The 23,359-nt window shown below is 38.8% G+C and overlaps 1 long non-coding RNA gene across 2 annotated transcripts; it reads right to left on the bottom strand.

Annotated features, from left to right (window-relative positions):
- Nucleotides 1-653: 653 nt before the first annotated feature.
- Nucleotides 654-22,512, bottom strand: LOC141517434 (uncharacterized). 2 transcript variants are annotated; one of them, XR_012476865.1, is made up of 4 exons: nt 22,083-22,512; nt 20,535-20,656; nt 13,257-13,394; nt 654-818 (listed from the first exon to the last, which is right to left on the bottom strand). It is a non-coding gene; the product is annotated as an uncharacterized LOC141517434 (long non-coding RNA). The 2 variants fall into 2 exon arrangements; XR_012476864.1 differs by lacking the exon at nt 13,257-13,394.
- Nucleotides 22,513-23,359: the final 847 nt, after the last annotated feature.

The following is a 23,359-nucleotide window of genomic DNA, read 5'->3' as shown; positions in this document are numbered from 1 at the left end:
TCTGATTCCAGAATCTTGCCTCATTACATTATACTACATTGACAAGCTATCTGCCCTCCTTCAGGGCAGTAGAATAGGAGACTTAGGAAGGAATGATAGCTTTCTCAGTATTTGAAGGTCTTTCAGGAACAAAGGAATTTGATCAATTCTGCTCAGACCTAGTAAGCAGAATTTGGAACAATAGAGGGAGAAGGGCAGAAATTTTGCTTCAATCAATACAAGGCCATTCCTAGCAAGCAAAGCTGGACTAGATAGTTTAGTAAAATGGTGAACTCTCTATCACTGGAGATATTCAGTATATTTTATTTATTTTGTTAAATATTTCTCAATAACAAAAATTTTTAAATTCATTTTTATACATTTTGAGTTCCAAATTCTCTTCCTTCATTCTTCCCTCCCTCATTCCTTGAGAAGGCAAGCACTGTGATATCAGTTATACATGTGAAGTCACACAAACAAATCACTGGAGGGATTCAAGAAAAGGTTAAGTATCTACCTATCTGAATGTTATGCATTTATGTGTATGTGTGCAATGGGGGGTGGGGGTGGGGGTGGAGAGTCCTGCTGAAGAAAAGGTTTTACTATATATATGACCTTGAAAGTTCCATCAACTTCTGAGAGTCTAAAAGAAACTTTACATCTCAAAAATGGTATAGAGAGAAAAGATTTCCAACAATTTATTTCTAAAAATTAAAGCTATCCCAAAGCAAAAGTGGGTTCCTTGGGAGATTGTGACTTCTCTGTCTCTGGAGTTCATTGTAGAGGAGCTTTGTCCGAGATGTTGAGGCCAAGATGCTAAGGTAAATAGAGCACTGAATCTGAAAAAAAAAAAAACAAGCAAAAAACCAGAATTCAAATCTAGTAAAAGACATTTAGTAGCTATGTGACCCCTGGTTAAGTCATCTAACCTCTGTCTGACTCAGTTTCCTCATCTGTAAAATGGGAACAATAATAGCACTTACCTTCCAGTATGAGGATAAAATGTTAATTTTTATTGCACTTTATCCTCACATTGGAAAATAAACTGTAGAGCACTTATAATTCGCTAGCTACTAGGATTAGTGGTAGAGGATTGTTTTGTATAGATTGAAGTTCTTTCTAACTTTGAGATTCTAGGATTCTAAGATTTGTCCAAGACTTACCTTGGTGGGGTAGAGATGGTAAGTTGGATAGTTCAGGGTCACTGAAGTTATAGGATCATAGAATTTAGAGCCAGAAAATCAACTAGTTAATTCTCCTCCCAATCACTCCATTTTACAGAGGAAAAAAGAGGGATCCAGAAAGATGTGACTTATCCAAGGGCATATAGTAAGACAGTAGCAGCACCAGAATTCTAACCCAGTCCTGGGACTAAATCCAGAATTCTTAAAGATTGGACATGGGCAGCTGCAATGATTGAGTGCTTCAGCAAGGCTTAAATTTCCAAGCCCAGGGTCCAGATCAGGCAGACTCAATGTCTGCTGGGAGCTATCTAGACAACTGGTCCCTCCCCGCTCTGGCCTTCTAGTGCAGGGGATATGGCCATGCACCGTTTTAAGTAAATGGTTTCTCTCCCTCTCACTCTCTTTCTTTTTAATCAAGGGGATCCTGAATAATTTACCCATGTGGTCGGCAGCTGACCACTGCATTCCATCCTTGGGGGAAATCAATGGGATCAGTGGGGCCTGCTCAAGCCCCTGGGAGGCCATAAAGGTGCAGGGAAGTGACCAGGGATTAACCCCCATCTGACCCATTATACAGTTTAGGCATCTGGGCTCTTAGGGAATGGGTCTTTCCCCCACCCCTTTAGCTGTCCACTGCCAAACAGCTTCAGACAAAGTGTCAGAGGACTCAATGTCTTTTCAGTCGATTCTCCGTGGTAGGGACTTGCAGCACAGGATCCTGTCTTCCTCAAACTCCCACTCACCATCCCTTGGAACTCCTAGATAACAGCCCCATTAAACCTAACACCAAAATACCCTTCACCTTGTGAAATACTAACTCTTCTCCCTTCCTCCTTTCCTTCCCTCCTTTCTTTCCTTCCTTCCCTTCCTTTCTTCTTTCTACCCTTGCCTCCCTCCCTCCCTCCCTTCCTTCCTTCTTCCTCCCTTCCTTCTTCCCTTCCTTCCTTCCCTCCCTCCCTCCCTCCCTCCCTCCCTCCCTCCTTCCTTCCTTCCTTCCTTCCTTCCTTCCTTCCTTCCTTCCTTCCTTCCTTCCTTCCTTCCTTCCTTCCTTCCTTTCTCTTCCTTTATTCCTTTACATAACCATAGAATCTTGGAAAGTCAAGTTTTTCCAATGGGAAATCTTTGTGTAAACCCCAAACCTTGGTCCCAGGCCACAATTCTCAGTAGTGGTATTCAGACATGGGTCTTTTGACTTCAAACCCAGTGACTTTCTATACTACTCTCTACAGTTTCCCAAGTATTGTTATCACCATATTACAAATGAAGAAACTGAGGCTGATCTGTTTCTCTTCAACTTCTAGCTATTGATCCTAGTGCAGAGTCACAGAATGAATTTCAAGATTAGAAGATGACCTCAGAGGTTGTCTAGTACAACTGAGACTTGATTAGAAATTTCTAATTTGATATCATTGACAGCTAGTCATTTGGTCTCTACTTGAATACCTCTAGTGGCAAGGAATTCACCACTTAAAGAGATAGAAGTAATTATCCCACTTTTAGTTTAGCTTCTCAGAAAGATGAAAACTTTAAAGTGTTATAGTAAATAAGTGTCATTATTATTAACATTATATTTGTAGATAGTAATTTAAAAAGCACTTTATATTCATGATCACATATGATTCTAGTAACTGGCAGGGAGAAGAAATGTGACTATCTCCATTTGACAAACAAAGCAATTGAGGCTCAAAGAGAGAAAGTAACAATAGTAATGATTATAGCAATTCATTAATAACTTGTTATAATTATCCCCATTTGACAAATTGGAAAACTGTGATCCTGAGGATAAGAAGTGATAATAAGGTTTGGGGTTTAAACCCCAGTAGCCCAGGCCTCCCCCTCCTATATTTTTGCTTTTTACATCCTTTCTTCTCTTGAAAGAGGAGAAAGAAAGAAATCACTTTGAAGTAGATATGATCAGGGAAAGTTCTCTGATAGCTCTTGGCTCAAAGTCTTTCTCTTTGCCAAGGCACAAGAGGTCCCATCCTGGAAATCCCCCTTTCTCCATCATTGATCCCTTTAGCATCTCTACTCTCTCACTTAGATTCAATTATTCCCTGTCCATAGTTCCTTCTTTAGTGTCAATAAACATACCCCTTCTATCCTCAAAATATTCTCATTGGATCTATTTTTTTTTTTAGGTTTTTGCAAGGCAATGGGGTAAAGTTGTTTGCCCAAGGCCACACAACTAGATAATTATTAAGTATCTGGGGCCGGATTTGAACTCAGGAACTCCTGACTAGAGCCAATGCTCTATCCCTGTGCCACCTAGCCACCCCTGGACTTGTCTATTTTCACTAACTATTGTCCTATAACTCTGCTCCCTTTTGTGGTTAAACTCCTTGAGAAGGTTGTCTATATCAGATGCCTGTACTTCCTTTCCTCTCACTCTTCCTACTTATACAATCTGGCTTTTGAGCTGAAACTCCTCTTTCCAAAATTATCAAACACATTCTAATTGTCTTTGGTCTTTTCATAAACCACATCTTTCTTGACCTATCCGAAGACCTGACACTGAGAATCATTCTCTTCTCCCTGATCTTTTCTTCTATCTAGGTTTTTGTGACTGCTCTATCTTGCTTCTCCTCTGACATTTTTTAACCTCTCCTTTTCCATCTCCCTTGGTGGAACTTCATCCAGGTCACAAGGTGTTTTCCTAGGCCCCCTTCTCTTCTCCCTCTTTACTACTTCACTTGGAGATCTCATCAGCTCCCAGAGTTCAGGGATCATTTCTTTCTTTTCCAATTATATGTAAATATAACTTTCAAAATTCATTTTTGTAAAGTTTTTCTCCTCTCCTCCCTCTCTCCCCTCAGCCTAGACTGGCAAGTAATCTGATATAGGTTATGTATGTACAATTATTTTATACATATTTCCATATTAGTCATGCTGTGAAAGAAGAATCAGAACAAAAGGGAAAAATCCATGTAATGGACAAAGCCAAATTAAAAAAAGTGAAAATAGTTGGTTATGATCTGCATTCATATTCCATAGTTCTTTCTCTGGAAGTGGATGGCATCTTCCAACACAGGTCTTTTAGAATTGTCTGTGATGGGGCAGCTAGGTGGCGCAGTGGATAGAGCACAGGTCTTGGAGTCAGGAGTACCTGAGTTCAAATCCGACCTCAGATACTTAATAATTACCTGTGTGGCCTTGGGCAAGGCACTTAACCCCATTTGCCTTGCAAAATCCTTAAAAAAAAAAAGAATTGTCTGTGAACATTGTATCATAGTTGATCAATGCACAATGTTACTGTTAAAGTTCATAATATTCTCCTGGTTCTGTTCTCAGTGATAATTTCTACCCAGATGATTCTGACATCTTTTTGTCCAGCCTCATCCTCTCTTATGACCTCCAGTCTCCAATATACAATTATCTTTTAGACATCTTGAATTGGATGTCCTATAGACATCTTAAATTCAACATGTCCACAAATGAATTCATTATCTTATGCCAAAAATCTCCCCTCTTCCTAACTTCCTATTGTTGTTGGGAGCATCCTCTTCCTAAGATCACCAGGTGTAATCTAGGTGTCTTTCTTAAATCCTCATATCTTAAGTTCTCAGATCTCTCATCTGCCATAGCTAATCTATTGCCAAGTCCTAGAGATTTTACCTTTGTAATATCTCTCATATACCCTCCCTTCTTTTCTCTAATATTGCCACCCCCGATATAATCTATCATCCCCTTATGCCTGGAATATTGCAACAGTCTAGTGATTGGTCTCCCTGACTCAAGTCTTTCCTCCTGTCTATTCATCCTCCACTTAAACTATCAAACTGATTTTCCTAAAATGTGTTATTATTCAATCGTGTTTGTCTCTTTGTTACCTTGTGAACCATACTGTCCATGGAACTTTCTTGTCGAAAGGACTGGAGTGTTTGCCATTTCCTTTCCAGAGGGATAAGGCAAACAGACATTATGTGACTTGCCCAGGGTCACACAGTTTCTGAGGTTGTATTTGAATTTGTCTTCCTTACTCCAAGTCTAGTGTTCTATCCACTGAGACAACCAGTTGCCTCCTTCCTAAAATGTAGATCTGACTATATGACCTCCCTTATTCAATAAACTCTAGTGACTCCTTTATTTGCCTTCAGGATCAAACATAAAATGCATGGCTTTCAAAGCCCCTCTGAACCTGGCTCCTTCTACCTTTTCAGTCTTCTTATACCTTTCTCCATTCTGCTTATTCTGTAACCCAGTGACATGGGCCTCTTTGATATTCTCTGCACAAAATGCTCAGTCTGCCTACTGCAAGTATTTTCACTGGACGTCTGTCCCCTGTGCTTTCAACAATCTCTGATGCTTACTTAACCTGGCTACCTTTAAGTCTCATCTAAAGACCCACCTGAAAGTCTTCAGGTTCCTCCCTCTGAGACTGCCTCTAATTTATCCAGGTACTCCATAGTGGTCTAGTCATTTCAGTCCTGTCTTCATGATCCCATTGGTGATTTTCTTGGTAAGAAGACTGTAGGTGCTTTGCCATTTCCTTCTCCAGCTCATTTTACAGATGAGGAAACTGAGGCCCCAAGGTCATATCGCTAATAACTGTCTGAGGTCAGATTTGACCTCAGAAGATGAGTCTTCCTAACTCCTTGCCCAATATTCTGTACTACTCCTATCAAACTAGACAGCTCTCTACCTGAGAAACTTCACCATACTCTGGCCCCTTCTTTTATACCTCTACACCTTGTTCACTGCCATTCCCTCTGCCCCTCCTCTGCAACTCAGTCTCTATTCATTCTTAAAAACAACATTTTTATGCTACTTTAATATTAAAAAGTAGTTTTCTTACTACACTTTTATTTAGTATAAATATTATTATACCCATTTTACAGGTGAGGAAATAGTGACTCAGAAACCTTAAGTAATTTGCTCAAGGTCACATTGGTGTAAGGTAAGAGAACAGGGAATCAAAGGGAGCTTCTCTGACTACAAATCTAGTTCTCTCTCCACTGAGGCTACTTCTCCTTAAGACACATCACAAACATCATGCTGTCCTCCAGAAACCTGATTCTCCCTAATCTGTATAGCCTCATCCTTTCAGGCCTCAGATAGCGTTTAGTTATTTCTTGCACCTTTCTCATTCATTTGAAATATAAATTTGGGTATAGTCTGCTGAACTGTGTAGGTGCTTCATGATAGTTTGTCAAACAAATGAAAATATTATTCATTCCAGATGATGAGTCAGCTTTCTTAAGACTCAGCTCCCATTTTCATGTTACAATAATCCCTGACCATACTTAGGAGATCATAGGTTCCTACAAGGTTTATGAATTAGAAAGGAATTCAGAAATCACCTCCTCCAACCTCTGCATCTTACAGAAGAGGAAACAGATGAATCCCAAGGTCACTCAGAGAGTGAATAGAAGAGTCAGAAATCATGCACAGTTCCAGAATCCAAGCCCAGGGCTCTCTCTCCCTGCTCCCAACTGTCTGTCTTTCCCTGTTTTTCCTGCCCCTTGGAAACTTTCATGCACTAGCTTCTGTGTCCCCAACTTGACCAGACAAATCAGCATAGCATGTATCTTTAATATCAATAAGGACAGGGTTATGAGTTTTTATTTATACCATTTGCTATTTGATAACCAAAATGTCATCAGCTAATTCTAATTACTTATTTAAGGCCATCGATTCTTTGGGTTTCTGTTGGGAGGCCTAACGGAATTGTATGTCACACAAATAGCCCACTAGCTGCCTACAAATTAAGACAAACAGACAGGCCGCTGCAGCCTTGCAATAACCAGGCAGAAGGTTTATTTTAGCCTAAGCTTGGTGTGAAATATTTATGGACTGATTTAAATACCGAGGAGCTGTTGGTACCCACACCAGCATCCCTGGCCATATTCTTCCCCTTCCCCCATCCACTGTCTTTCATTTTTATCCCAAGGCCAGTTCTCTGGGGGAGTGGGGGTGTCTCCAATCAGCCAGATATTGGTGGATGGGGTAATATCATATAACCCAAAGTCTATTTCCATCTTCTCTCTGGAGGCTGGTTCAGTCTTCAAGAACACATTGGGTCAGGGAGCTGTTAGGTGGCTTAGGGGATAGAGCACTGACCTCAAGTCAGAAGGACTTGAGTTCAAATGTGACCTCAGACACTTGATATGTACTAGCTGTGTGCCTTGGGCAAGTCACTTAACCCCATTGCCCCATTCCCCTCCCTCCCAAAAAAAGATCTTAAAAAAACATTGAGTCAGAGAGAAATGATATAGTGCTAAAAGTCTGGGTATTAAAGCCAGAAGTCAGACCTGGGTTTGGGTACCTGCTTCAATTTCTACTAGCCATGTGAGCAAACCATCTAAGTTTTCAGCTGTTGTTTCTTATCTGTGAAGGAGGGATGCTAATTCTTGCATTTTCTCCTTTATAGGGTTAGTATATGCAAAAGGTTTCAAAAACTATAAAATGATACAGAAATGTAAATATTAGAAGCCATAGTCTATTAGATTCCATTTAATCAGCACTAGAAATACAAACACAAAAATATAATCCTGACTTCAAGGAGTTTACATTCAACTGGGGGATGGTGCATCATAGATAAGTGATAGTTTGATAGTGGTGGTGGGGTGGGGTGGATTTGGGAGGGGTGGATGCTAGGAAGTGATATTGAACTAAATCCTGAAAGAATCTAAGGTTTCTAAAAGGCAGAGGTGAGGATGGAGTGGATTCAGGGGCAAGAGGAGGCATCTCTATCTGTAATGACAAAGAGATGGGAGTTTGTCTCTGAAAGAGAAAAGATATATAGGATAGAGATATATAACTTGAGAGAATGGCAGAGTCAAGTTAAATCTATTAATAATGGGAAAGATCTGAACATGCTCATGTATAACAGTGATGGAACAATTAGGTAGACAAGATGACAGGGAAAAATGATCAAAGGAGGATTGTGAAGGTCATCAAATGTCACCTTGTTTGCCTCCCTGGTTCCCAGTATGCATATATATTCCCTGCCTCCTGGTCAACCTGTGTGACTCAGCATTTGAGTGTACTGGAGATGAAGAACTTCCTGGCTGCTTCTAGCCATGGGATGTTTTGGAATGTAGGATAAACCTTGTGTGGTCCCTTGGTCATCCCTCATGCTGTGATAGCTGACATATTGTACCAGAACACCAAGTCCTTTTATCTATAGGATTCAATGTGACTAGAAGCTTAGCTTCCATAGCCCTTGATAGAGAATTTATCATTTCTGAGACAGTTAAATGCTAAGTCACAAATGGGGTTGGCTAGAATCAAGTAGAGAATTCTCTGGTGGATGGGCAAGCTCCTGGAAGAGAGAGAGAGAAAGAGGAGAGATCATGACCACAGGTCTTGATTAGGAAGGAAAAGAACTTCATCTGTCTCAGAGATTGGAGCAATGGATGAAAGAACAGAGGGATAATGGAGAAGGGTTTGAGGTAGGAGGTAGGAGAAGGAGCTTACCATTGTTGACCTAGATTCTTTCAGTCAAGAAAGAGGAGAGGTATTCTTCTGAGGGGTCATAGAAGGGAGCATAAAGTATTGATGGAGGGAAAGTATTTAGAACAGTTCCCATAGCAAGGGTGATTGAGAGTAAATCAAAGAATAAAAGGAAGAATTGCTGGTGGTGAAAAATCCAAAGCATGTTTATAGAATTCCTCACTCAGACAAGACCAGAGAACCTGATTCTAGGAGAGCTGAGATGATGTGTAATAGAAGTGTCTAGGAAAGACGTAAGAGGGTATAAACTGTAAGCAGTTCTGGTCTACCAACCATGAGGGAAACGAGAGTCTCATCAATTTGGCTGGATTTTCTGTACCAGACTGAGGGAAAGGGAACACTTCAAAGGATCTCTCCTTCCCTTGGTTTGATTTCTTCTTTGACTGACATTTACCTGTTAGACAATGTCTGGTGAGAGATAATGTTGTAAGAAGAGAATCTAGTCTCCTTTGCTCCTTCTTTTAAAGTGACAGAGATTAAGTGGGAGACTAGGAACTTTAAGTTTTGAAGGTCAGGAGAGTGAGCAATCTGGGAATCTCCAAGAATGGAGGCTTGAGTTGATGACATTAGAGAAGAGACACTCCAAATCCTTAGGGAATAACCCTAGAACCCTGGATCAGAGATGGAGCAAGTTGGAGTCTTAGAGAAGGAGCCCACTCATTACACTTACTCTATCTTCCAACCAGTGCTTCAAAGAACATGAGAGAATGAATACATAGAGATGAGAGAGGATGAGTGTCTTTCAGCAAAAGCCAGGTTTTTACAAGGGCAAGAAGATTAAAAAATTTAGGAGAAGAAGTCCAGGATGATAGGAAATTTGTTAGCAATGAAATTGAGCTGAGGGAGTCAAGACCTGGGAGAAGATATTTGTAAGGGTGCAGGGAAGAGGAAGGGAGTGTAGAGAAGGAAAGAGAAAGGAAGAAGGAAAAGGGGGAAGGGAAAGGGAGGCAAGGAGAGAAAAATAAGCATATAGTGCTTATTATGAGCCAGATGCTGTGTTAAAATTCTGTTTACAGATATTATTTCATTTAATCTTCACAGCAATACTGTGAGGTAGGTGCTATTATTGCCCCCCCCATTTTACAATTGAGAAAACTGAGGTAAACTAAATAGAAGGACAGAAAGAATGGGAATCAAAAGAGGGTAGAGCAGAAATGGACAAAGATGAGAGAGTGGTTCTCTCTTAGGAGTAGGGGGAAAAGTGTTTTTATCTAGCAGATATCAGTTATATATCATAGAAATTAAAAGAGGAGAAGGTAAAAACCTAAAAAAAGGGGGGGGGCAGCTAAGTGTCGTAGTGGATAAAGCACCGGCCTTGGAGTCAGTAGTACCTGTGTTCAAATCCAGTCTCAGACACTTAATAATTACCTAGCTGTGTGGCCTTGGGCAAGTCACTTAACCCTATTTGCCTTGCAAAAACCTAAAAAAACAAAACAAAACAAAACAAAAAGAGGAGAAGGTGAGGGTTTACTAACTTTAAAAGACCCTGTGATTTTGAAGCTGGGTCTTCCATATATATACATATGTGGCCCCCATATATGTCAACATATATGTCCATGTCTTTCAGGTCATTAGAGTTACAAGTCTTGATCAGCCCTTATTTATGTTTTTTCTCAAATATGAAAATTGAACCAGTAAGGAAAGGGGATAATGTGCCTAGGTTGGTAAATACCTAGTGATAAGGTCCCTAGGAACCTGACTGAACTCATGGGTAACACATGCCAGAAGATCTTTTGAGTGTGGAATTTCTTTGTGGCTCCTGGTTGAGCCCAATATCTGAGGTCCTTGTCCTAGATAGTGTCATGATGGTGAAGGTCCTGCTGTTTGAAGGTGATAGCAACTATAGAAGCCATATGCACATGACAACAAGAACATAATGTTTGCCTGGGGAACTGGACCTCAAATCCTTGTCTACCTATTCTTTATCTGAACACAAATGACCAAAGATTGATACTGAGAGATGGATGTTTCCAACTCTGGCGATAACCCCATGAGTCTGAGAGGTCAGTTCTTAAGAATTATCTGGAAGTAGGAGGTGGTTCTGGCAATTAAAGCAATTCTGTGAGAGCAGACAAACCGCCTCCAGGAGAAACCACCCAGAAGAGTCTGGATCTTGGGCTAAAACCCAAGAAATGTCCCAACTTGTCAGGAGATTTCCACTCTGTGAGCTCCTCAGAATACAGATCTGAGGTTTATATGAATTACATCTTCAGCAATCCCACAAGATTTTCATAGAGGAGAGTACATCAAATGTGTTAATTCACTTAATCAAAAGACTTATGCCATAGAGAAAATAAATAACTGTCCTACACTTGATGTCTATCTAGGACTTATAGTATTTTTCTAGAAGGGACCTTGATAATCATTTTGAGGGGGGGGGCAAAAAAAAAAACCTAGACATGAACTATATTTAGGCTTTATTTAAGAGAGTAGAAAAGGACTTTGAGTGAATAAGTTATTTTGATTATTATATATACTCAAATTAACTGTAAAGGACATATGAAAAAAGATACTATCTGCATCCAGAAAAAGAACTGATAAATAGAAGTATATATAGAATAATTTTGCATATCTGTGTGTATATATATATGTGTGTGTATGCATGTTTGTATACTTATTTGCATATAATGATGGCTATTTCTAGGACTAGAGGAAGAGGGAAGACAAAAAAAGAAATTTATATAATAACTTTGCTGTATATTTAAAAAGAATAGCAAGTTGTACATTGTAGATTTCTAGTTTCATGTGCAATCATTTTTTATTATACTATACTATGGAAGTGCTTGTTTTATTCTATAAATTAAAAACAAAAATTTTTTTTAAGAAGAGATTATTCTCCAGACCTTGGAATGGGAACATAATGAGTCAGGAGGAATGGAAAGAAAAAAGACCTGATCCCTCCTCTTTGGGGGCTGACTCTCTCAGGACTAAAACCTGGGTGACAAGCCAAAAAGAATTATGGGTATTTTCTCCCTTACAACTTTATTCATAGTCTTTAGGAATATAGTCATAGGAATTTGGAGCACTAGGACAGCACTAAGGAAAACTTGGAGACTGAGGCACTCCTCTGCAGATTTGTTTTAAAATGAGCTGATGCAGATCAAGCTTCCAGCATCATTTGGTAGTTTGCAGACATAGCATCCTGCAGCAGCTGCTCCAAACTGCATCCCTAGTGGAGAAACACATTGACTTGTTCACACTCAGTGTGACTCATAGGGAAAGTGTTTCATTAGGAAGGATATTAATAAACTGAAGAATATCCCGAGGAGGGCAACCAGAATGATGAAGGGCTTCAAGGTCAAAAGAGCATCAGCTGAAGGAATTGGGAATGTTAGCCTAGACAAGGGAAGGAGGAAGGTGAGAAGAACATGAGAGCTGTCCTCAAGTATTTGAAGAGCTGACCCCAGGGAAGAAAGATTAGATTGGTTCTACTTTGTTCTATAAGGAAAAAAGTAGGAAAAACATGGACAAAATTGCAAAGAGACAATTTTAGGTTTGATTTTAAATACCCTAACAATTAGAACTAACCAAAAAGCAGAAAGGGTTGCTGTGGGAGGCAGTGAATTTCCCCTCATTGGAGGTATTTCAGAAAAGACTGGAAGGTCAGTTATACTGAAGCAATAATTCTTTACCATATGTGAGTGCAGACTGGATGATTGAAGTTCCCTCCAAATCTGAACTTCTTTGGTTATATTGAAGAGGTAAATACATTGCACTATAATTCAGAAGACACTTTTCTTCGGTGTAATAGAATAAGTGCTAAACTTGGGCTCAGGACAATCTGACTCCAAACTAGTCTGGGGGAGGCTGAAGAGAGAACCATGGACCTGGAGTCAGAAAGACCAAGCTTAAATCTGGTCTCAGGTGATAACTAGTTGTGTAACCCTGGGCAATTCACTTAATCAAGTCACTATGCCTCAGTTTCCTCTTCTGGAAATAATGGCACCTACCTCCCAGGGTTGTTTGAAGATATAATGAAATAAGATTTATCAAGTGATTTTCAAACTTTAAAGTGCCATATAAATGCTATCCATTATTATTACTATTACTATTATTATTTTTACAAGTTGTGGCAAATTTCTGAGTCTCAATATTCTTATCTAAAAGAACCAAAGATAAATGACATCTAAAATATCCACCTGACAGGGTTCTGAAGATCATAGAGTTAAGGTTTAAAAAAAGGATCTTAGGCAATCTGGTTCAGTACCTTCATTTTTTACAGGTGAGAAAACTGAGGACTAGGAGGTAAAGGGACTTGCCCAAGGCCATATAGAAAATAAAGAGAAAGTTGGCCATCGAGGGGGAGGAAGGTGAGAAGGGAGGGTGGAATTAAACAGTGTATCTTATAGCTATGCAAGTGGATGAATGTTGAAAAACTTTCATAACATGTAATTGGAAAAATAAAATAAAATATCGATGAAAAAATAGGGAAAAGAGTCAGAGGTAGGATTTGAACCCAAGCCTTCTGATTCCAAAAATCAGGGTACTTTCCATGGGACTAAATCAAATAATTTGTGTAAAATCCTTCACAAAGTTTATTACACTATAATGGCAAATATTAAATATTAGAAGGACCATACATGACACCTATTAATATTATTTGTTATATTATTATTTACTGTTTATTACATACTTACTAACCCCTGGGTAAGTCATTTAACTTATTTCTGCCTCAGTTTCCTTATCTGTAATATCTATTATATTATTCATCTCTGCCAACAACCAGATGAAAGACCCAGGGTAAGGCACCTCCCTTCTCCAGGAAGTCAGTTTCCTTACCTGTGAAATAAAAGGATTAGATTAGATTATCTTCCAATCGACAAGCATTTATTAAATGTCTACTATGTACTACTAGGTCTAGTTCTAAGGTTCTTAGAAGGAGGAGGGCTTCAACTGAGTTTTGAAGGTGAAATTATAGGATATAAAGGAGTATTATGACATCCTGAGAAAAGCACTGGACTTAAAATCTGGTAGCCTGGATATGAATCCCAGCTTGGCCCAGAGTGTCTTAGTAATGTGACATTGGACAAGTCTCTTTATCTCTCTGGGCTCCAGTTTCACCATCTTTCTTTACCAGGATGGATTCAGACCCTTCTGAGTTCCCTTATGAGCATTCTATGATCTTGGACTCTGCCAGGCAGGGCAGTAAATACAGCAATGGACTTTCCAAATCAATCTCAAACACTTACTGAGTGCCCCTGGGTGAGTCATTTTATTTCTGCCTCAGTTTCCTTATCTGTAAAATGAAGATAATAATAGCCCCTCCCTCCAAGGATTGTTGGGAGTGTCAAATGAAACTATAATTATAAAGTTACTTACACATAATAAATGCTCTATAAATATTAGCTATCATCATCATCATCATCATCATCATCACTAACAGCAGCAACAACAACAAAATCTGCTTCAGACACTAGCTATGTGACTCTGGACAAATTACTTAGCCACTGACAGTTTCAGTTTTCTCATCTATAAAATGAAGATAATAAAAGCACCTACCTCATAGGGTCATTGTGAGGATCAGACCTGAGTTCAAATCTACCCTCAGACACTTGTCACAGATGTATGACCTTGGATAAGTCACTTAACCCTGTTTGCCTTGCATCCAGGGCCAACTCCAATGTCCTGATTCATATCCAGCCACTGAACCAGGAGGAGAAAGTAAAACTACAACTTAGTAAAGTATCTCCCCTCCTCCCTACTCAGATCCAATTCATGTGCTTGTCATGGTATCACCACCACCAATCCACCCCCCATGTCATGGTCCTCTTTGAGAATGAAGGACAAATATTATTATAAGTGAGACTATATCACTGGACTATTTGCTACTGAGGGAAGGGGGGGTGGGAAGGGAGGGTGAAAGAAAATTGTGTAATATAAATATACATGTGGATGGTTGTTGAAAAACTTTCATGACATGTAATTGGAAAAATAAAATAAAATAGCAACAAAAATAAATAAATGAAACTATAATTGTAAAGTGCCTCACATGGTGTCTGATATATAACAAATGCTCTGTAAATGTTAGTTATTATTATCATCATCATCATCATTAGCATTGACAACAAGAAAAACAACAAATTCTGCCTTCAAAATTTACTAGCTGCTTGACCCTGGACAAATCACTTAACCTCTTTCTGCCTCAGTTTCCTCATCTGAGAAATGAAGATAATAAGAGCACCTACTTCCTACAGTTGTTATGAGGATCAAATGAGACTGCAATTGTAAAGTGCCTAACAAGGTGTTTGGCACATAATAAATGCTCTATGAATGTTAGCTATCATCATCATTATTAACAACAAACAACAAATTCTGCCTCAGAAATTTACTTGCTGCTTGACCCTGGGCAAATCACTTAATCTCTTTCTGCCTCAGTTTTCTCGTGTGTAAAATGAAGAAAATAATAGCACCTACTTCCCAGGTTTGTTGTAAGGATCAAATGAGACCTTCATTGTAAAGTACCTCACATGGTGTCTGGAATATGGTAAATGCTCTATAAATGTTGGTTATTATTATTATTATTATTATTATTATTATTATCATTAACAAGAAGAACAATAAATAATTCTGTCTCAGGAAATTTAGTAGCTGCTTGACACTGGGGAAGTCACTGCTCTTTCCTCATTTGTAAAATGGAGATAATAATCATACTTATCTCCCAGGGTTATTGTGAAGACCAAATTAGAAAATTTTAACGCATTTAACACAGTGCCTGAGATACAGTAGATGCTTAATAAATAAATACCTGTGGTCTTCCTTCCTTCAGCTACAGATAAGGTTGATGAGAAAACTGAGGCATCAAGTAACTTGCCTGAAGTCATAAAGGTAAGAAGGAACAGAGCAGGAGATTCTAATTTGAAACTTGATCAAGATTTTTTTCCTACTCTACCCAACTGAAAAATTTGAGAAGGGGTTAAGAGCTTTGGCTTTTAAAATAGGAACAGCAGCTGTATGGTCTTTCTGGAGTTGTACCCAAGGGTATACTAATGAAAAAAGTGCAAGTGACCCAGGAATGGGCCCCTTCCATTCTGCAGATAACAAACGGTCCCACCCTCTTCTTTCCTGTCATAGACAGCCAAGGGAGAGGAATTCCAACAGATTAACAAATATCTGCATTCCTACTTCCTTCAAGCCAGAAGGGAAATTTCTCTGTATTACTGGCTCAGTGATTTTATCCTCCGTTTTTCTCAAAGAAAGAGACATGGCTTAAGAATTTCTATGTGGTTTGTCTTTTCAGTTTTTGTTTTTGTTTTTGAGGAATATAATGTGAATTTTGTATTAGAGACATTAGAAGTATATAATGTTAGAAAATAGAATATAGATTATTGAGCTTGAAGGGACTTTTGAACAAGACAATGTTAGAAAATAAGAAATATAATGTTAGGTCTGGAAGGAACATTAGAGAAATTAAGGTGTCCTCTATTAATTAGGAACTGCAGACCTTGCCTATTCTTAGTCCCCCTTGGATCTAGGTTAATATGCATCTGGACACACTGACATAAATACTCTACAGCTGTGGCACTAGGTCTGTTGTGATGGCCTCCTTCTCCTCCTTCCTCCTCCTCCTCCTCCTCCTCCTCCTCCTCCTTTTCTCTGTCTGTCTGTCTGTCTGTCTGTCTGTCTCTCTCTCTAACAATACAGAGCTCAGAATTGTTCATGCTTCTTAGCATTTTTTTCAGGGCCTGCTTTCACTGCACACAAATGCCAATAATACTCTGTGGCAATCAGCACCAGGACCCAGGAATACCATCTTGATGGCCAGAGTTGATCTGCTTTGCTCTAGAATCCACTTACATCATATTCCCACAATTCAAGATTCATTGCCACATTTTAAAAACAGAAGGGGATCTAAGGGTTTATACCAAGAATCTTGAAAAGCTTCCTGAAATTGCTTAGAAATTGGTATATTCAATACCCCCCCCATTCACACTAGTGCTCTTTCAGTTTCAGAACCATTATCATTCAAGTCAAATACTAATTTCCCAGCTTTCCATTCCTCTATATTTTATTCCAAACAGCCAGGGGTTGACTCCCGAATATGTCTTTTGCCCCAATTACCAGTGTAAATAGACCTGCTAGACCAGAGAAGAGAGATACCTCTCCCACTCTGTACTCACTGTGGACCAGATTTAGTCCTGGAGGTTTCTGACCTCAAAAGAGAAGAATTAAGTTTTTTTCTTTTTGTCTCTGTCAATCAGTCAACCAGAATTTATCTTACATTTGTTGTTGTTCAATCTTTCAGTTGTATTCTTCATGACCCCATGGACCATAGCAGGTCAATATATTGTCCATGAGATTTTCTTGGCAAAGATGCTGAAGTGGCTGCCATTTCCTTCTCCAGCAGATTAAGGCAAACATTTGCTTTGTGTTAAAAACTGTTTTGCAAAATTTTTTGAGTTGCATTTGAGTTACTGTTACTATTATAATCAACTAGAGTGACTATTGACTCCAAAACTAATTGAGATTGGAAAGTCTGCTTCCCTTTTGGGAACCTGTGTCTTAGAGCTTTAGATCTTAACCTGGGGTCCACAGACCCCAAGGTCTAGATTTCAGGAAGGCCCATGAATCTGGATGAAAAAAAAAATTTACATCTTTATTTCTACTGACCCCTAACTGAAATTCAGCATTTCCTTCATTCTGTAGATAGGCAGCACACATTATTCTGAGAAGCAATCACCAGACTGCCAAAAGGGTACATGATACAAAGGAGATTAAGAACCCTCTCCCCCAAAGGCCAAACTGGGAGGGAGGCTGGTGGAATGAAGCTTGTCTTCCATGGAAGTCCTGGGCTGGGAAGGGTTGGACTATAGGTAGAGGAAGGGATCAAACTCCTAAGGAAACAGGGGTCACTAAACTCATCCAAGAGCAACTAGTAGAGAGAACTCTGGGTCTATTGTCAGACGACTCATCTTCCTGAGTTCAAATCCAACCTCAGACACTTATTAGCTGGTGACCCTGGGGCAAGCCACTTACCCTGTTCACCTCAGTTTTCTCATCTGGAAAATGACAAATCATTCCAGCATCTTTACCAAGAAAACCCAAATGGGGCCATGCAGATTCAGAAATGACTGAGACCACTGAACAACAAATCTATATGCAATACAATGAACTTTTACTAAGGAATATTTACTTCAAAAGGTACAAAAATCACAAATGTACAAACTTGCTCCCCACAACATATTGCTCCTCCCTGCTTCCACAACCACCTCCAGTTCTCCAGAGGGGAAGGGGATTAGGTTCTTAACTGGGCTGGATTCTCTTAAAGCACAGTTCCAGTTTCAAGTTCAAAGCCTTCTTAGGCTCAAGTTCCAAGCCCCTTCTTTTCAGGGTTTCTGCCTGGCCGGCGATCCTGGCTCCAAGGTCGCCATGGTTATGAGCCCCAGGTCTGGTATGGATCACCTCCTCAATCTGAAACTGAAGACAAACAACACCTAAATAAACAGACCCAAGCCCATTACTCAGAGCCAACATTAAAGAAAGGTAAATAGGGGAAAGCAAGTCTTCCCTCTCTCACCAGTTCAGTTCATGGCTTCCACTGGGCAAGCAGACAGTGAAAATGGAAAGAGTTAACTCAGTCTCAATCACTTTTAAAAATTCAAGAAACCAATCAAGGAAGCTGCCCCTATCCACATAGAAAGGCATGCAGCAGGCTCTATGAGAGTCAAACTGGGGATGATCAAAAGGCCAATGTGTGTGGATAGATGATAGATATAGATAGATAGATGATAGATAGATAGATAGATAGATAGATAGATAGATAGATAGATAGATAGATAGATCTGTGAGGGTTGCAAATTGATTTAGTTTTAAAATGTTTTAGTTTATGTATTTTTATTTTTTGCTAAATATTTCCCAATTACAATTTAATCTGATTCAGTATACTTGATACTTTTGCAATAATAAAGGGAGGAGGGTGCCTAACTGGTGTATAGTATGAGGGACTCCTGAACCAAATTATCTCCTTACCCCGAGTTATTTATGAGAAAAAGTACTGCAGATATAGTGCTGGTCTTGGAGACTGCAGATTTGGGTTCAAGTCTAGATTCTAAAATTAACTGAGTGAGATTGAATAATTTGCTTCCCTTTTGGGGACCTGAATTTCCCATTTTGTAAATCTGGAATAATTGGGTACACTATCTGCCTCACGAGGGAGCAATAAGGAAAATGCTTTAGAAATGTGAGAACTCTTATTACTCCGCTGAAGGGGTACTGCCAGAAGGGCCACATTAATGAGCAAGGCCACCTGGTCCATGTTTATCTCTCATTCATTTGTTTAGCAAATATTCCTTCATTCATAGAATTCAGGATTGTAGATCATTTACTATCTAGTCCCTTCATTTCATAGATAAGGACATTCATTTGGCAAATATTCATTTGACAAATATTCATTCAATACATAGTTAACAAAAGCCCACATCTCTAATATTCTATGGTCCCAAGTATCTATGAGGTAGATGCCAAAATGAATTGGAGCTAGGTGGCAGTTAGGTGGCTCAAAGAACATTAGGTCTGGAGCCAAGAAGACCTGAGTTAAAAGTTGGTTTCACATACTTTCCAACTATGTGCTCATGGAAAAGTCATTTAACCTCTGTTTGCCTTGGAAGCAGCTAGGTGCCTCAGTGGATAGAGCACTTGTCCTAGACTCAGCATATTGTTATTCAACTATTTTTCAGGCATGTCCAACTCTTTGTGACCCTATTTTGGATTTTCTTGGCAAAGATGCTTAAGTGGTTTCCCATTTCCTTCTCCAGCTCATTTTACAGATTAAGAAACTGAGATACCTACCTGCCTCCTAGGCAAATAGAGGTTAAGTGATTTGCCTAGAATTTAAACTCAGGTCTTCCTAACTTCAGCACAAATGTTGGACCTGGAGTCAGGAAGATTCACCTTCCTGAGTTTATATCTGGCTTCAGACAATTACTACCTGTGACCCTAGACAAGTTACTTAACCCTATTTGCTTCAATTTCCTCATCTGTATAAATGAGCTAGAGAAAGAAATGGCAAACCCCCCAAGATCTTTTCCAAGAAAACCCCAGGGAGAGGTTCATGAAGAGTGAGATGCAACTGTATAGCATAAAAAAGAATAGAACCATAAGAGACATGATTCTCCCCCACCTCTTTCATGGAGCTCACAGTCTATTCTTGAAGGTATGGTGCAACGTGAACAAGAAGGCTTCAGGAAAAGTTTCCTGGAGGAAGTGACATTTGAGTTGGTCCTAAAGGGTAAGTTGATTTTTAACAGGTGGAATGCTGGTGGGTGGGGAAGAAATTCTGAGTGTAATGGACTGATGAGCAAAAGGACAAAACAGAGACCACGGAGTAAGGGTGTGCACCAGAATACTGAGTTATAGTTCGACTGGCATATAAAGTACATTCAGGGAGGCAACAGGAGATAAAATAAGATAAGCAGATTAGAATCAATTTGTGGAGAGGGTCCTGAGAGCCAGGCTAAGTAAGGAATCTGAACCTTGTCCAGTGGTTAATGTGATTTGAGACTTTTTTGTTGTTGTTTTTGAGTCAATAAGTGAAGAGATCTGGGTCATGCTTTAGTAAGATTAATCTGGCAGTGTCATCATGGTCTCATTTTGAACAATAGGGAGTATCTCTTTTGGAACTCTCACTCCCCCTCCCACCCCATTCCTACTTCTCCCCTAATTATTCTATTTCTGCAGGTAGTTGATTTTCTTAGGATCTAAAATTAAAGTTTTGGTGTCCTCTTCATCTCTCAAACATTCCACATATCCACTATATTGTCGAGTCCTGATGGGTCTGCTGCTGATAGCCAGGCTATACCCAGCTCCTCCTTTCTTTTTTGTAGTTTGAATTTTTAAATTTATAACTTTCTACAAAGAAGATAATAATTTCTATACATGAAACAGAATATAAAAAGAGGATTGTACTTATAGTCATGCACCTACATCATATTCATTTTGTTTCTCCAAGGATTCAAGAAATTCAGCATGCAATTTTCTTGTTCTAAAGTTTAATTTACTATTTTTCTGAATGGAGAGACAGCTTCCTCCTTCTTCCTCCTCTCCCCCTTTTGAAAAAGCAAGAAAAACAAAATCTCCTCTTACAAACATGCATAATCAAACAAAAAAAAATTCCCACATTGGTCAGGACCAAAAAGTAAATCTCAAGGTGCAGTCTAAATCTATCGGACTGAGTAAATAGATCTCAGAAAATAGAATCTAAAAAGTAAATTCCCCTTTGTTTTCCTTCCTTTCAACTACTTCTGTTCATTAGTTTTTTAAATTTAATTTTTTGTGCCCCTTTCCAGAGAGACTTTCTTTCACTCTCTTCATAGCCTATGTAGTTAGAGAAACTCTAGAATTGTGTTTGGTTATGGTTCATGTTATCCTCAAAATTATCCTGCTCGTCTGTTTCTTACTGACATTCCTGCTTTTCTATGAATTTTTTTCTTTTTTTAATTACATGTAAAGATAGTTTTCAACATTCATTTTCCATAAGATTTTGAGTTCCACAATTTTTATCTCCTTCCCTTTTTCTTCTCTCTATGACAGCAAGGAATTTGAATAAGCTATACATGTACAATTATGTTGAACATATTTCCATATTAAGTCATAGTGTGAAAGAACAAAAGGGAAAAGCCATGAGAAAGAAAAAAAACATAAAGCCAATTTTAAAAAGTGAAAATAGTATGCTTCGGTTTGCAGTCAGACTCCATAGTTCTTTCTCTGAATGTGGATGGCATTTTCCATCACAAATCTTTGGAACTGTCTTTTATTATTGCACTTCTGAGAATTAAGTTTATCGTCACATAATATTGCTGTTAATGTGTGCAACATTCTCCTGGTTTTGCTCACTTCACTCAGCATTAGTTCACATAAGTCTTTCTAAGTTTTTCTGAAACCCACTGACTCATGATTTCTCTTAGGACAATAGTACTCCATTACATTCTTTTATGACAATTTGTTCAACCATTCCCAGTTAATGAGTGTCCCTCAATTTCCAATTCTTTGCCACCACAAAAATAGCTTATAAAAATATTTTTTGTACAAGTTGGTCTTTTCCTCTTTTTAAAGAGCTCTTTGGGATACAGATTTAGTAGTATTGTAGGATAAAAGGGTATACATAGTTTTATAGCCCTTTGAGTACAGTTACAAATTGCTTTCCAGAATGGTTGGATTAATTCACAACTCTACTAATAGAATATTAATGTCCCAGTTTTCCCACATCTCCTCCAATACTTATCATTTTCCTTTTTTGTGGTTCCTCAGTTGTCTTAATTTGCATTTCTCTAATCAATAATGATTTAAAGTTTTTTTATGACTAGAAATAGCTTTAATTTATTCATCTGAAAACTATCTGTTCATATCCTTGGACCATTTATCAATTGTGGAATGACTTGAATTCTTATATATTTGTCTTAGTACTCTATATAATTTAGAAATGAGTCTTTTCTTAGGAAACACTCATTGTAAAACTTGTTGACTTTGACTTACCTCTGATCCCTTTCCCTTTGGAATTTTGCTTCTTTCTTTTTTCTTGTTTTTATCTAGTTATTTATTTTCCCCCCTATATTTTTTTTCCTGTCAATAAAGTAGATTTCCTCTTCTTCTTCTTCCCTTCAACTAGTTCTATTCATTAGTTTTTTAAATTTCATTTTTGCACTCTTTTCCAGGGAGAATCCTCTCTGTGTAGTCTAGATTCTCATTCTTTAGTTCATGACTCCCACAATTGTCTAGTCTTTTTCTATTCTCTGTATTCTTCATGGAATCAAAACTTCCCAGGTATCTGTTCTGGGCTTTCTTGTCTGGGCAGTTTCTGCTACTACCTTCTAGTAGTGTTCTCCTTATCCATTTTCCAAGAATGATGCCAATTCCTACAGATGATATGAAGATCTATCCCCATGATAGGATACCCCTCTGGGAACATTCCTTATTATTTAGTCTATCACCGATCTATTACTTTCCCTTTAATTATCTTCTTTCCCAATTGCATCACAATCATCCTTCTGTCAAGTTGTTCCTAAGAGTTCCAGTTATTCTTCTCCCTCCAACTCCCTCTCTGCCCTCCCCCCCAGCCCAGTCCTCCCAGGTAGGATTATTGATTTATCTTTTATTTGAGTTCAGGATCTTTGAGTTCTATCTTCCTGATATCTTTAGTATTTTCAAATCTTTCCCTCCTTGTTTTCTTCTAGTGCTCACTTTCTGACTTCCTCTCCACTAATGGTGGTTTCTTTGGGAGCTGAGTCTCAAGGTCCCCTTCCAGATTGAGTTCAAATCTAGCCTCAGATACTATTTTGTAACCCTGTACTAGTCACTTAACTTCTGTCTGCCTCAATTTTCTCATCTGTGAAATGGGAATACTAAAATATACCCACCCCATTAGTAATGATCTTTTAATCAATCATTCAATAAATATTTATTAAGCTCCTACTATGACAGACTCTATGTAGGTGATGGGGATCCCAAAAGGGACAAAATACAGTCCTGGCATTCAAAGAGCTTCCAGTCTAAAGGAAGAGACAGCATGAAAACAGATAGAAACAAAGCAAACTGTATATATAGGATAAATTGGAAATAATTAACATATGGAAGACACTGGAATTAAGAGGAATTGGAAGATGCTTCCTATGAACAATGGTGTGGGGGGCAGTTTAGATGTGACTTAAAGGAAGTCAAGGGTGGAGATGATAGAGAGCATTCCAAGCATGGAGGATAGCCAGAGAAAATGCCCAGAGCTGAGAAAGGAACCAATATCCAACCCTGCTGTAGTA

Source organism: Macrotis lagotis, chromosome 1 (assembly GCF_037893015.1).
Source record: "Macrotis lagotis isolate mMagLag1 chromosome 1, bilby.v1.9.chrom.fasta, whole genome shotgun sequence".
Lineage (NCBI taxonomy): Eukaryota > Metazoa > Chordata > Mammalia > Peramelemorphia > Peramelidae > Macrotis > Macrotis lagotis.
Note: the sequence above shows the minus strand (reverse complement) of the source record. Positions and strands in the feature narration are given on the sequence as shown.